The sequence below is a fragment of the Delphinapterus leucas genome, chromosome X (genome assembly GCF_059928025.1).
Source record: "Delphinapterus leucas isolate spDelLeu-1000000601 "Yukka" chromosome X, BTC_Dleu_Yukka2, whole genome shotgun sequence".
NCBI classification, from domain to species: domain Eukaryota; kingdom Metazoa; phylum Chordata; class Mammalia; order Artiodactyla; family Monodontidae; genus Delphinapterus; species Delphinapterus leucas.
In genome coordinates, this window is record NC_143150.1 from 113,116,199 (window position 1) to 113,129,595 (window position 13,397).

Genomic DNA, 13,397 nt, shown 5'->3' on the forward strand with positions numbered 1-13,397 from the left:
AAAAGTGTGTGTGCCGGGAGGTCTCATGGTTTAGAATCGGCAGATTTTGAGGAAACAGGTATTGAGAGCTGCAGAGAAGCCATAACTAAGAGATGACGTGGCTGGTGAGAGAAGAGGTAACAGCCAATGCCCAGATTTCCCTTGGCTCCCAATGTCTTTCCGGTTCCAGTGCCTGTGTATCCTTAAACAAACTCCAATTGTCGAAGTTCCTTGTATGATTTCCTGTTTTTCACAACCTGTAGAGCTCAGTTGGAACCTGGCACCGTCCTCAAAGGCTTCCATAACTACTCAGACTTTTATGAAATATGTGTGAGTCACCTCCCTAGCATGGCTTATATTTCTCTTACAAGGCCACCAACATAAATGATGAAAAGGAAAACATCAGAGCAAATGTCTCCAATGAAAGCAACTCATGTGAAAAATAGTTCACAACACCAGATATGGCTGGATTCATTCATCCTTAAAAAATAAGCAGTTGCCCTCCGTGTTTTTATGTTTGGCCAAATTCAAAGCGTAGTAGAAATTTGAATTTCTCTTCGGACCATGTAAATTTCTTTTTCCCTGCAATGGAGTACCATAGTGGAAAGGCTGTGTATGAAAAGATGGTAGATACACCTCAGGCAAGCTTCTTCAAGAAGAGTTACAACTGTATTTACTCAAAGGATTGGTATGGAGAAGCACATAAGAAAGGAGACAACTTCTTTCTAATAGGGTAGTGGAGACAGAAGGCAAAATAGGCACTAAGTTAGACAATTGTTCTGTGTTTGTTTTTTGAGTAGAAGAGGGAAATGTGCTCAGAACAGCTGTGTAATACTGAGGGTGAGTAATTATACTGCCTACAAAAATGCCCCTGCTGTTGCTGTTATAAGAAGCTTCTACAATGGGTGAGACACCAGAACCAGTTTGCCTGCTTACATGCTGAGTCAAAAAAATGGAAGATCCCTTGGGGAGATTTGAGTACTCAAATGATTCTCATGGAAGTACTGCTGATTGAAAAGCGGCAGGTGGTATTTTCACACTGGGATAGATGCCTTTTGAGTCCATCGACATGCACCTTAGGGGCCCACGTTTGAATCAAGCTGAAGGGACACAAGGGGCATTTTTCCTCATTTTATTATCAGAAATACAGTTTAGGTAAATGACATGGAGTAGTGTTTCTTAATCATTTTTTCCCAACTCATTTCTTTTTTTTAACAAGCATAAAAATCTCATGCCCTCCATTATTGTTATTTCAAATTTCTAAGTAAATTAAAATGTGATTTAAACTAAATCAATGTAAAGAGACAAAGGAATACTTCATTTTCACACTAAAGACTGATCCTTTTAAAATCACTAAACAAGATAACCAAGTTACCAAGTTGAACTTGCAAGTCAATTTATCAAGTTATCAAGTTAATCAGGTTTCTTGAATGCTTTAAACATTCTGTAGTCTTCATGTTTGTCTCTTGTGCTTCTCTATATAGAGAGATAGAGAGCTGTATCACATATATATCACACCTCTCCTGAGAGTTATAAAAGAGCACAAAATAGTTGTTGTTAATACATTTGTGAAACAAGACTTTCACATCTAAGTTAGGTACCATTACAGAGTTATGATTCTACTTTGAATCAAGGGAAGATGATGTAAGTGCCAGAAAAAAGGCATAAACAACTACTATTGGAAGGAAATGATAACGGTAAGTTGTTTATGCCAGAAAAGGCTTCTCAAGGTGGGTTAGAGTTGTTCTAGGCCTTGAAAAATTAGTAGGAATTAGATAGGAAGAGGAGATGGGGTAGTGTTTTTAGTCTTTTAGGCTCCTGTGATTTTTCAGAGAATGCCCTGAGTCTGAAGACTCTATGTACACAATCTCCACATCCCAGTGTTAAGCCTCCAAAACTTTATTAAGATCCTTGTAAAACCCTCTCTTCAGTGTCAGTTGGTAGTGTTGGAAACTCACAGGAGGACACGTAATTGTTTTGGGTAGGCCAAGATGCAGCCAGTGACACATAAAAGAATGTGAAGAGACTGGCTGCAAAGAGGAAACACTTCTCTAGGCAAAATGGTAACTAGCCTGTGGCTGAACTTCATCATAGTCTAGGTTGACTCTGGGCACTGATGTTGAATTCCTGTCGTGCTGTTACATGGGAAACCAAAATAATGTGCCTTCTAAGATGGCTTGTAGTGTCTTTGTCTCCCTGAGATGTTGGGTCCGAAATAGAATGGATAGACATTTAAAAGAAAGATCTCAGCTTTTCATATATAATCACTGTCTAATATGCCAAGAAAAGCCAACAAGCTGTCTCAGTTCAGTGGGCAAAACGTGGTGAGCAACAGACAATTTTAAGGACTCTTATATTGAGTTTTTATTAAGAAATAAACTAGAACAAGGGAAGAAAGAACTGTTACCAAGGCTAAGGGCTGGAATGCAGCACAAGCTCCTTTTAATTGTGCCTGTCAGCCACTTTGCTCTCTACCCCCTTTGCTCTGTTTTTATTTTCTTCCCCTGCTCTGCATTCAGAACCAAGTCTGGAGTGTTTTGAAAGCTCACTATGTGCCCTGAAGCTCTTTTCTCTGGAAATGGTATAGAATTGGCCACTTAATACTGTTTTGCTCCACTGTTGTTTTCTTTTGAGCTGAGTCAAGTGTCCTACAAGTTGGTTTGGGCTCCATTTCTACCTCTATTGCTCTGTGGGTATATCGTTTAGCCTCGTTTTCAGTTTAAGGGGTTCTAACCTTGAGGGAACAAAAAAAAAACCCCTTCAGATGTTTTCTTTGTAAACTTTCAGTTGATTTCAGCTTGATTTTGGCCACAAACTATATCATTCAAGCATCATCAGCGTTGGCCTACTCTTTTGCTTTCCCTCTTGTCCCACCTTTAGTCCTGGGACCCCACAGTTATCTCGTCCATGCTAGCGCTTGCCTAGAGCATTGCAGATCAAAGCATCAAAAGATAACCGAGGCTTTATGCTTAGAATCTTTAAAAGCTTTATATGGCTTCTAAACAGCAACAGGGTAAAATCTGTACTCCTTGGCATGCCCAATGGATCTTTAATACGTGACTCCAGCGCACTTTTTACAATCCAGTGTGGTGGGTAACTTGCCTACACAGGATATATACTTCCACACCACCAGGTCTTTGCTCACCCCAGAAACTCTGCCCTGAAGACCCTTTCCCTCACCTACTTCTACAGCCTTCAAGGTCCAACTAAATATGTCACTTTCTCTGTACATTTGACTTATACCCCACTCCCAAATTAATTTTTTCTTAATGGTGGTTTCAGTGAAGATAGGCCAGGTTTTTACTGTAGTAACAAATGGCTTCCAAATCGCAGTGATTTAAGTTTAGTTCTCCTTTTTGTTACATGTCTATCTCAAATCAGCTGTGTCTCTCCTCTGAACCATGTTCACTCTGGGGCCCAGGCTGGCAGAGCAGCCTTTATCTGCGATATTGTTGTCAGTTGGCATAGGGAAAAGCAACGGCTCTTAGCTCAGAAGTGGAGAGTGTCCATTCAGTTCATATTTCCTTGGCCACGAGAAATCCTATGTCATTAGTCATTGTAATGCGGAAGTATAATATACACCCAGAAGGGAGCAGATGATATATTTTTAAATTGAGGAATAATTGACGCATAACATTATACTAGTTTCCGGTGCACAGCATAATGATTCAATATTTGTATGCACTGTGAAATGATCACCACAGTGTCTAGTTACCATCTATCACCATATGAAGTTATGAACGTTTTTTCTTGTGGTGAGAACTTTTAAGATTTACTCTCTTGGCAACTTTCAAATATGCACAGCAATATTATTGGCAATCGTCACCACGCTATACATTACTTATTTTGTAACTGGAAGGTTGTACCTCATGACCCCTTTTACGCATTTTGCCCACCCCCAATGCCCCTCCCCTCTGGCAGTCACCATTCTTTTCTCTGTAAGTTTTGTTATGTTATGTTTGTTTACTTGTTTTGTTTTTAGATGCCACATGTAAGTGAAATCATTCAGTATTTGTCTTTCTCTGTGTGACTTATGTCACTTAGTATGATACCCTCAAGGTCCATTCATGTTTTTGCAAATGGCAAGATTTCATTCTTTTTTATGGCTGAGCAATATTCCATTATATATATAGTCAAAGGGCATAAAGTTTCGTTAAGGCAAAATGAATTAGCTCTAGGGATCTGCTGTACCTGTAGTCAACAACAATAGAGGTATATATACATACACATGCCACTTAGGTTTTTTCCATATCTTGGCCATTATAATAGTGCAGAACATAGCGGTGCATATATCTAATTATATCTAATTAGTGTTTTTGTTTTCTTTGGATAAGTGCCCAGAAGTGGAATTGCTGGATCGTATGGTTGCTTCACTTGTAATTTTTTTTTTTTTTTTTTTTTTGCGGTACGCGGGCCTCTCACTGTTGTGGCCTCTCCCGTTGCGGAGCACAGGCTCTGGACGCGCAGGCTCAGCAGCCATGGCTCACGGGCCCAGCCGCTCCGCAGCATGTGGGATCCTCCCGGACCGGGGCACGAACCCGTGTCCCCTGCATCAGCAGACGGACTCTCAACCACTGTGCCACCAGGGAAGCCCCACTTTTAATTTTTTGAGGAACCTCCATACTGTTTTCCATAGTGACTGCACCAATTTTACATGCCCACCAACAGTGCACAAAGGTTCTCTTTTCTCCACTTCTTCGCTAATACTTGTTATTTCTTGTCATTTTGATGATAGCCATTCTAACAGGTTTGATGTGGTATCTCATTGTGGTTTTGATTTGTATTTTCCTGATGATTAGTAATATTGAGCATCTTTTCATATGCCTGTCTGCCATCTGCATGTGTTCTTTGGAAAAATGTCTATTCAGAATTCACTGCCCATTTTTTCAGTCAGATTGTTGTTTTGCTCTTGAGTTGTATGAGTTCTTTATGTATTTGGATATTAACGCCTTATTGGATGCATGATTTGCAAATATTTTCTCCCATTCCATAGGTTGCCTTTTCATTTTGTTGATGGTTTCCTTTGCTGTACAGAAGTTTTTTAGTTTTATGTACTCCCACCTGTTCATTTTTGCTTTCATTGCCCTTGCTTTTGGAGTCAGATCCAAAAAATCATCACCAAGACTGGTGAAAACACCTATGTTTTTTTCTAGGAGTTCTACAGTTTCAGGTCTTACATTCAAGTCTTTAATCCATTTTGAGTTAATTTTTGTGTATGGTGTGTGATAGTAGTCTAGTTTCATTCTTTTGCATGTGGCCGTCCAGTTTTCCCAGCACCATTTATTGAAGAGACTGTCCTTCCCCACTGTATAGTCTTGCCTCCTTTGTCATAAATTAATTGATCATACAGGTATACCTCATTTTATTGTGATTGATTTAAAAAATTTTTTTCGGACATTGATTTTTTTTTTACAAATTGAAGGTTTGTGGCAACCCTGCATCAATCAAGTCTGTTGGCACCATTTTTCCAACAGTATTTGCTCACTGTGTTTCTGTGTCATATTTTGTTAATTCTTGCAGTATTTCAAGCTTTATTATTATTATTATATTTGCTATGGTGATATGTGATTAGTGATCTTTGATGTTACTACTATGATTTGCTGAAGGCTTAGATGATGGTTAGCAATTTTTAGCAATAAAGTATTTTTTAATTAAGATATGTACATTGTGTTTTTAAACATAGTGGTATCACACAGTTAATAGACTATGGTATAATATATATATAACTTTTATATGCACTGAGAAACCATAAAATTTGTGTGACTCTATTGCGATATTCGCTTTCTTGTGGTAGTCTGGGAACCTAATCCATAGTATCTCTGAGATATGCCCATATATGCATGGGTCTATTCCTGGACTCTCTATTCTGTTCCCTTGATCTATGTGTCTGCTTTTATGCCAATACCATATTGTTTTGATTACTATAGCTTTGTAATATAGTTTGAAATCAGGACCGTGATGCCTCCAGCTTTATTTTTCTTTCTCAAAGTTACTTTGGCTATTCAGGATCTCTTGTGGCTCGATACAAATTTCAGGATCATTCTATTTCTGTGAAAAATGCATTGGAATTTAGATAGGAATTGCATGGAATCTGTAGATTGCTTTGGGTAATATGGACGTTTTAACAATAATTGTTCTTCCAGCCCATGAGCACAAGATATCTTTCCATTTATTTGTGTCTTCTTCAGTTTCTTTCATCAATGTCTTATAGTTTTCAGTGTATGGGTTTTTAATATCCTTGATTAAATTTATTCCTAGGTATTTTATTCTTTTTGATGCAATTGTAAATGGGATTGGTTTCTTAATTTCTCTTTCTAATAGTTCATTGTTAGTATATAGAGATACAACAGATTTTCGTAAATTGATTTTGTACCCTGCAACTTTACTGAATTTGTTTATTAGCTCTAACGGTTTTTTGGCAGAGTCTTTCAGGTTTTCTATATATAAAATCATGTTCTGCAGGTAGTGATAGTTTTGCTTCTTCTTTTCCAATTTGGATACCTTTTATTTGCTTTTCTTGCCTAATTGATGTGGCTAGGACTTCCAGTACTATGTTGAATGAAAGTGGTTAGAGTGGGCCTCCTTGTCTTGTTCCTGATGTTGGAGGAAAAGCTTTCAGCTTTTCACCATTGAGTATGATGTTAGCGGTGGGCTTGTCATATATAACTTGTATTATCTTGAGGTATGTTCCCTCTATACCCACTTTGTTGAGTGTTTTTATCATAAATTGATGTTGAATTTTGTCAAATGTTTTTTCTGCCTGTATTGAGATGATTATGATTTTTATTTTGCATTTTTTTAATGTGGTATATCATGTTCATTGATTTACAGATATTGAACCATCCTAGCATCCCTGGAATAAATCCCACTAGATCATGGTATGTGATCCTTTTACCGTATTGTTGAATTTGGTTTACTAATATTTTGTTGAGGATTTTTGCCTCTATGTTCATTAGGGATATTGAACTGTAATTTTCTTTTTTTGTTGTGTTCTTGTCTGATTTTGGTATCAGGGTAGCGCTGGCCTCATAAAATGAGTATGGGAGTATTTCCTCTTTCTCAATATTTTGGAAGAGTGTGAGAAGGATAGGTATCAAATCTTCTTTGAATGTTTGGTGGAATTCACGAGTGAAGCCATCTGGTCCTGAACTTTTATTTGTTGGGAGGTTTTTGATTATTGATTTAATCTTACTAGTAATCAGTGTATTCAGATTTTCTGTTTCTTTATGATTTATTCTTGAAATATTGTATGTTTCTAAAAATTTATCCATTTCTTCTTGGTTGTCCAATTTGTTGGCATATAATTTTTCGTAATAGTCTCTAATGATCCTTTGTATTTCTTTTGTATCAGTTGTAAGTTCTCTTCCATTTCTGACTTTATTTATTTGAACCCTCCTTTTTTCTTGGTGAGTCTATAGCTAAAGTTTTATCAATTTTGTTTGTCTTTTCAAAGAACTAACTCTTAATTTCACTGATCTTTTCTATTGTCTTTTTCATCTTTATTTCACTTATTCCACTCTGATCTTTGTTATTTCCTTCCTTCCACTAACTTTGGGCTTCATTCATATTTCTTTTTCTAATTCCTTTAGGCATAAAGTTATATTATGTATTTGAAATTTTTCTTGTTTCTTGAGGTAGGCCTGTATTGCTATGAACTTCCCTTTTAGAACTGCTTTTGCTGCATCCCATAGATTTTGGTATGTTGTGTTTCCATTTTCAATTGTCTTATGGTATTTTAAAATTTCTTCTCTGATGTCTTCATTGATCCACTCATTGTTCAGTAGAATGTTGTTTAATTTCCACATTAATCATGATTTTTCCCATCTTACTGTAATTGATTTCTAGTTTCATACCATTGTGGTCAGAAAAGATGCTTTATGTGATTTCAGTCTTCTTAAATTTATTGAGACTTGTTTTGTGGCCTAATGTATGACCTATCCTGAAGAATGCATTTGTAAGAATATGTATTCTATTGCTTTTCGATGCAATGTTCTGTATATATCTGTCAGTGTTCCAAAGGAAGGGATCTCATTCAGCACCTAGTTTCAGGCTGATTGGAAGCCAGATCCTCATGCAACAGCTTTCAAAGTATGCAAATATATACAGTCCTCTGGGACCACAGTTGTAAACCCTGTTGGCCTCCAGACCAGGAGATCTGGAGGTGTCTCTTGGGTGACAGTTGGAAAAATTGAGGCTCCTGATGAGGATATAAGCTCCTTTCTGTGAGGTACTGGTGAGCCGTAGCAAAGCTGAGGGAGAGTGTGGAGGTGGCATCCCTTGGCCTACATTCTCTGATAGCACCACTGTACCTTTTAGATTTGTGACAAACTTGAAGCATGTCCCTCAGGCTGAAGCTCCAGGACAAGTAAATAGACCTTTTTCACAGAGACTGGGGGTGTGTTTCAGTTTGCTGTCTGTGCAGTGCCCTGAGGATGGTAGCCTTCCTAGAACTGTCTCTGATTGTCATAGTCCTGTGGGACCCAGGAATGGAAGGCCCCCTGGCCACCGGAGCCAGGCAATCAAGGAGTGTCCCCTGTGTGCACTGCAAGTGCCTGCTAGCTCTAGCATGGCAGAGGGGGAGCATAGGCCTGGTGGCCACCTGCTGGTTTTAGTGAGGCAGTGGGAGCGTGCAGGGCCGTGGCACACCCGTTGTTTTTAGTGAGGCAGTAGTAGAGTACAGGGTTGGAGTAGGCTGCACCTGCTGGCTTTATTGGGGCAGTGGGAATGTTCAAGGACTGTGCACACCTGCTGGCACTAGCAAGGTAGAGGGAGAGTGCAAAAATGGCACCTACCAGTGCCTCCATCCTCAGAGAGATTCCCAAAGGGCCCCTACCCCTTTGGCAGATGCTCCAAGATTAGCAAACAAACCTTCACAAATAGTCTAGGCAGCCTTCAAACTGCTGGTTCTGCACTGGGCCTTGAAGCAAGTGAGTCTGCATGTGGACCTTTTAAGAGTAGTATCGCAGTTCCTTATAGCCCTTTGGACTTCCTAGATGTAAGCCCCATTGGTTGTCAAAGCCAGACACTTCGGGGGCTTGTCTCTCCAGTGCAGGTCCCAAGGGTTGGGGTACTTGATGAGGGGCACAAACCCCTCACTCCTCAGAGAGATGCTTCAGACTTGTGAGATCCCTCCCTATTGTGGGTCACCATGCTGGGGGTGGGGCTCTTGGCGAGACTGCGCCTCTGCCTCACCTACTCGTCTTGACGTGGACCCTTTATCATTCATTGTGAAGGAGCTGTTCATTTAGCTTTCAGGTCTTTTTCTGGGTGAATTGTTCCATATGTAGCTGTAGATTCAGTATGTGCACAGGAGGAGGTTAAGTTCAAGATCTTCCTATGCTGCCATCTTCGACCTGAAATGAGCAGCTGGTATTTTGAATATTAATATAATCAACTCAACAATTCCCCATAACACAGTTGTATTTGTTGTATAGTGTTATCGTTTATTTATCTTGTCCCTCTGAACTATGAATTCATTAAGAGCAGGGAATGCATTTTATTTATTTGTTTATTTCTATAGTTTACACTGTACCGTCAAGGCACATAAGAACTGCTTAATTGTTTGTTGACTAGCTGGATACATAAATGAATAAATAATTTTTGGCTTGAATCCTGTTGGGACATTTGAAAAAAAAACCTACTCTATTTAAAATTGCTCAGTGTCTTGGGAAAATATATTTTTGGTGAAATATCCTTATGGTGTCTTTTGGACCTTCTGCCTCTGAATTATTTTCACAAAATATGAAATCTTTGGGAGCCAGTTGGCATCATCATTAGTCACTGGAAATCATCCATTTGACACCAGGAAAAATACAGGCATGACACCTTTTTTTTTAAGTCTTAATTGAGTTTGTTATAGTATTGCTTCTGTTTTATGTTTTGCTTTTTTGGCCCCGAGACATGTGGGATCTTAGCTCGCCGACCAGGGGACCAGGGATCGAACCTGCACCCCCTGCACTGGAAGGTGAAGTCTTAACCAATGGACCACCAGGGAAGTCCCACAGGCGTGCCACATTTCTCACAAAGGCTCTAAGTTAGTGAAACACCCAGCAGTAAGAATACATCATTGTCCTTTCTGTTCTGAGATGACACAGTTGATGATCTCCCCTTCTCCTGTTTGGATAAGGAGCAGTCTTATACAAATGAGCCTTCGAATACTGAATCAAATTTGTCCATAGGACAGGGCTAGCTTCTTACAAGTTGCTGTGTAAATGATGTTGCTTCAGGTGACTCCAAGAAACTCTTTCTGCTTCCAAATGATCATTCCTATAGTGTTTCAGGGCCCCAGATTTACCATGCTCGATTCATTGTTCAGTCGTTCCGCCTTGTTTTTGCTCCTTTCTTTGCGTCCTACGCAACACCGCCCCCCCGCCCCCCCGCCCCCGCCATAGAGGCAGCAGTTATAGCTTGGCTCTTTTTTCCCACTCCCTAACACAGGCACCTTACAGTTTTATAATTTAATTTGGGTTGAGAAATGTAATTTATGTGACAAAAATCTATGCATTGTATACTGGGTGTTAGGCACTGTGCCTTCTCTTAGTAAGTTCACAGTCTAGAGGGGATGATAGACAGTTAAACCAAGAATTAAAGTGTGGTGTGATAAACGCTATGATAGAGGCATTCCTGGAGTGCACAGACATGGGCCATCTATAAGGTGGAGGTGGTCAGGAGATGACATGAATCTTGAAGGATGAACGGGTGTTGTGTAACTCAGCAGTAGATATTTGAGACTGAGGAAATACCGGGTATATCCATATAATATATAGCATGGGGGTGAGGAAGATCATTTGAACGTTTTGTGAGCTGGCTGGAGCCTAGCATGGCAATTCTAGAAAATGATGCCAGGTCATGGAGAGTCTTGTTTAAGACATTAATGGAGGCACTGGGTCTTTAGATTTGAGTTTTAGCATGTTAATTTCAGGTGGAAGAATACAGCAATGAGTATAAGTGGAGAGAGGGCATTTCTGGTGGTGAGAAATGATATGAACTATAACCTTAGCAATTGGCACTTAGAAGTCATTGTGATAGGAGGAAGTAGAAATAGTAGAATCTGACTGCTTGCATGTGGTGGTGGGGCCGAAGGGAAGGAGGGAAATAGAAGAGTCTAGGAAAGCTAACAGGTTTCTCATTTGGGTAAATAGATAGTAGTATCTTCTACCCAGATGAAACTGAGTACCAGGTTAAGGGGCTGAAGAGTAAGAGAGATTAGGGTGAGAGGTGAAATAACAGGTTTTAAAATAGTGGATTTAAGGAGCTTCTATGACACTTAAATGGTGATATGTTGATGTCTAGTAGGTAACTGAGTTAATAGGTTTAGAGTTCAGTAAGAGGGAGTTGACAACTACCAGTGCATAGATTTCAATTAAATTCAATGGAGAGAGGGAGAGAAAATGAGAGAAAGATTGAGAGGGAGTAAAGAAGGGAGGAAGGGAGAGAGAAATAAAACTATGATCTGAGAAGAGAAAACAAGAGTCCTGTATCAGTCAGGGTTTTAGGTTCCAAGTAATAGGAATTGAGATTGAGCCCTAGTTGATTTAACTAGAATTGCCGGGAAGGCAGGAGGACCAAGCATGGAGGTTTCATAACCAGGATAAGTGCTCCAAATCATGCCAGATGACTGTTAGGCTGCAGATCCCACTGCTGCTAGTATCATAGATTTCACCAACTCTGAGCCACTTTTTACCAGGATGGATTTAACAAGGTTCCTGCTTTATTCTGTTTTTAGTTTTTATATCAGGCAGGGTTCTGACAGGAAATAGATGGCATGCTCAAAAGGGTCACAAAAGAGAATTTGAAGAAGGGACTAGATATTTTCAAAGGAACAAGAAGGGATGGTGAAGCACTCGAGCTAGCAACAGAAAGAAGACTCTACCACCCCTAGGACTGAAGGGGGATAGGAGGGAGCAGTTACAAAAACCCAGCAAGATCTAGTACCATAGGAGTGAGGCTGTGGCCTTACCCAGAGGAATACAGCCATTGCCAAATTGCATCTCAGTGAGGAAGAAGCAGAGGGAATAGATACCTCAGCCTCACTCTCCTCTGGCCCTCTTACGTCTTTTTTTTTATTATTATTTAATTTTATTTATTTTTTTATACAGCAGGTTCTTTGGCCCTCTTATCTCTTGCTAGTGTGTTTCATTGGCCAAGCATAGTGGGAAGGATGCTGGCAAGGGGAGCCAAGGGGATGTGGTGTCTAGAGGTCCACTTCTTGAGCACAGAGCAGGGTGGAAAGTGGATCCAGAGGGGTAAATGGGAATATCCAACATAGCTTCCAGTTCAAATTGTGATTGACAGAGCCTGGATTATTTAATCATGGCTTGGTTTCTAGGGAACTTGGGGAAGCAAGCCACTGACATTTTCAGAATGCATACTGGGAGTCAGGCTATATTCAGATGATCGGGGAGAAAGATCAGCCATAAAGAATGACAACTGTCCCCTCAGTGGTCAAGGTTAGTGCCCTGGGAAAAAACAAATATTCAGGATAGAGGCATGTAAAGAGCATACTCTGAAAGGCAAGTAAAATGGTGCAGCTAAAGAGGAAGGAAGGAAAACCAGGGAAGATCATAGCCAGATAAGCAGAATCACCAGTGTCAAAGGCTGAGAAGGGTGGATTGAAACAAGAGCTGTTTCTCTGGGGTGGTAGGTGTGGAAACTATATCACCAAAAAGTGAATGAGAGGTTATGAGGTGCTGAAAGGGATTGTATATTACTCTCTTTAGAATGTTATGGTTTTTGAGGAAAAGGAGAGAGACAAAATAATCACTTGTTTGGGGATGATCATGAATTTGAATGAGGATTTTATTTTTTTAAAGAAGAGAGAACTTGAGTGTTGCTTATGTGTGTGAAAAGAGCTTGTGAAAAGAGTTGGTGGAGGTATACTATGCACTAGCAAGAGAAAGCCCACTTACCCTCTTTCTCTCTTTTTCCTCATTTGTGTATGCTTTATCTTTCTACCTATCTATGTATATAAATTTTAATGGGATTATCCCAACTATGCTATTTATGGTTCATATTTTTGTACTTATTTATATAAAAATAACTACATATTGCTACCATAATTTTTTCCAACTTATTGAAGGAAAATTGAGAAACATATTTGTACTTATTTAAAGTGTACAACGTGATTATTTGATATACATTGTGGAATGATTACCAAGGTCAAGATAATTAACACATCCATCACCTCACATAGTTACTCCTTTTTTTTTTTCCTTTTTTGTGTGAGAACACTTAAGATCTATTCTGAGCAACTTTTGAGTATACAGTACTGTATTATTTATTAAGTCACCATGGTGTACTTTAGATTCTCAGAACTTATTCTTATAACTGAAAGTTTGTACCCTTTGACTTACATCTCCCCATTTCTTCCTCTGCTCAGCCCCTGGAAACCACTGTTCTATTCTCTGTTTCTATAAAAT

At 39.4% G+C, this 13,397-nt stretch overlaps 1 protein-coding gene across 1 annotated transcript in view; it reads left to right on the forward strand.

Annotated features, from left to right (window-relative positions):
* The window catches only part of LOC111167506 (uncharacterized), a 247,214-nt gene that overhangs the window by 145,015 nt on the left and 88,802 nt on the right, over nucleotides 1–13,397 (forward strand). The window contains exon 7 of the mRNA XM_089904681.1: nucleotides 6,811–6,857. The gene's annotated coding sequence lies outside the window, so the exon portion shown is untranslated. The remainder of the gene's footprint in view (nucleotides 1–6,810; nucleotides 6,858–13,397) is intronic.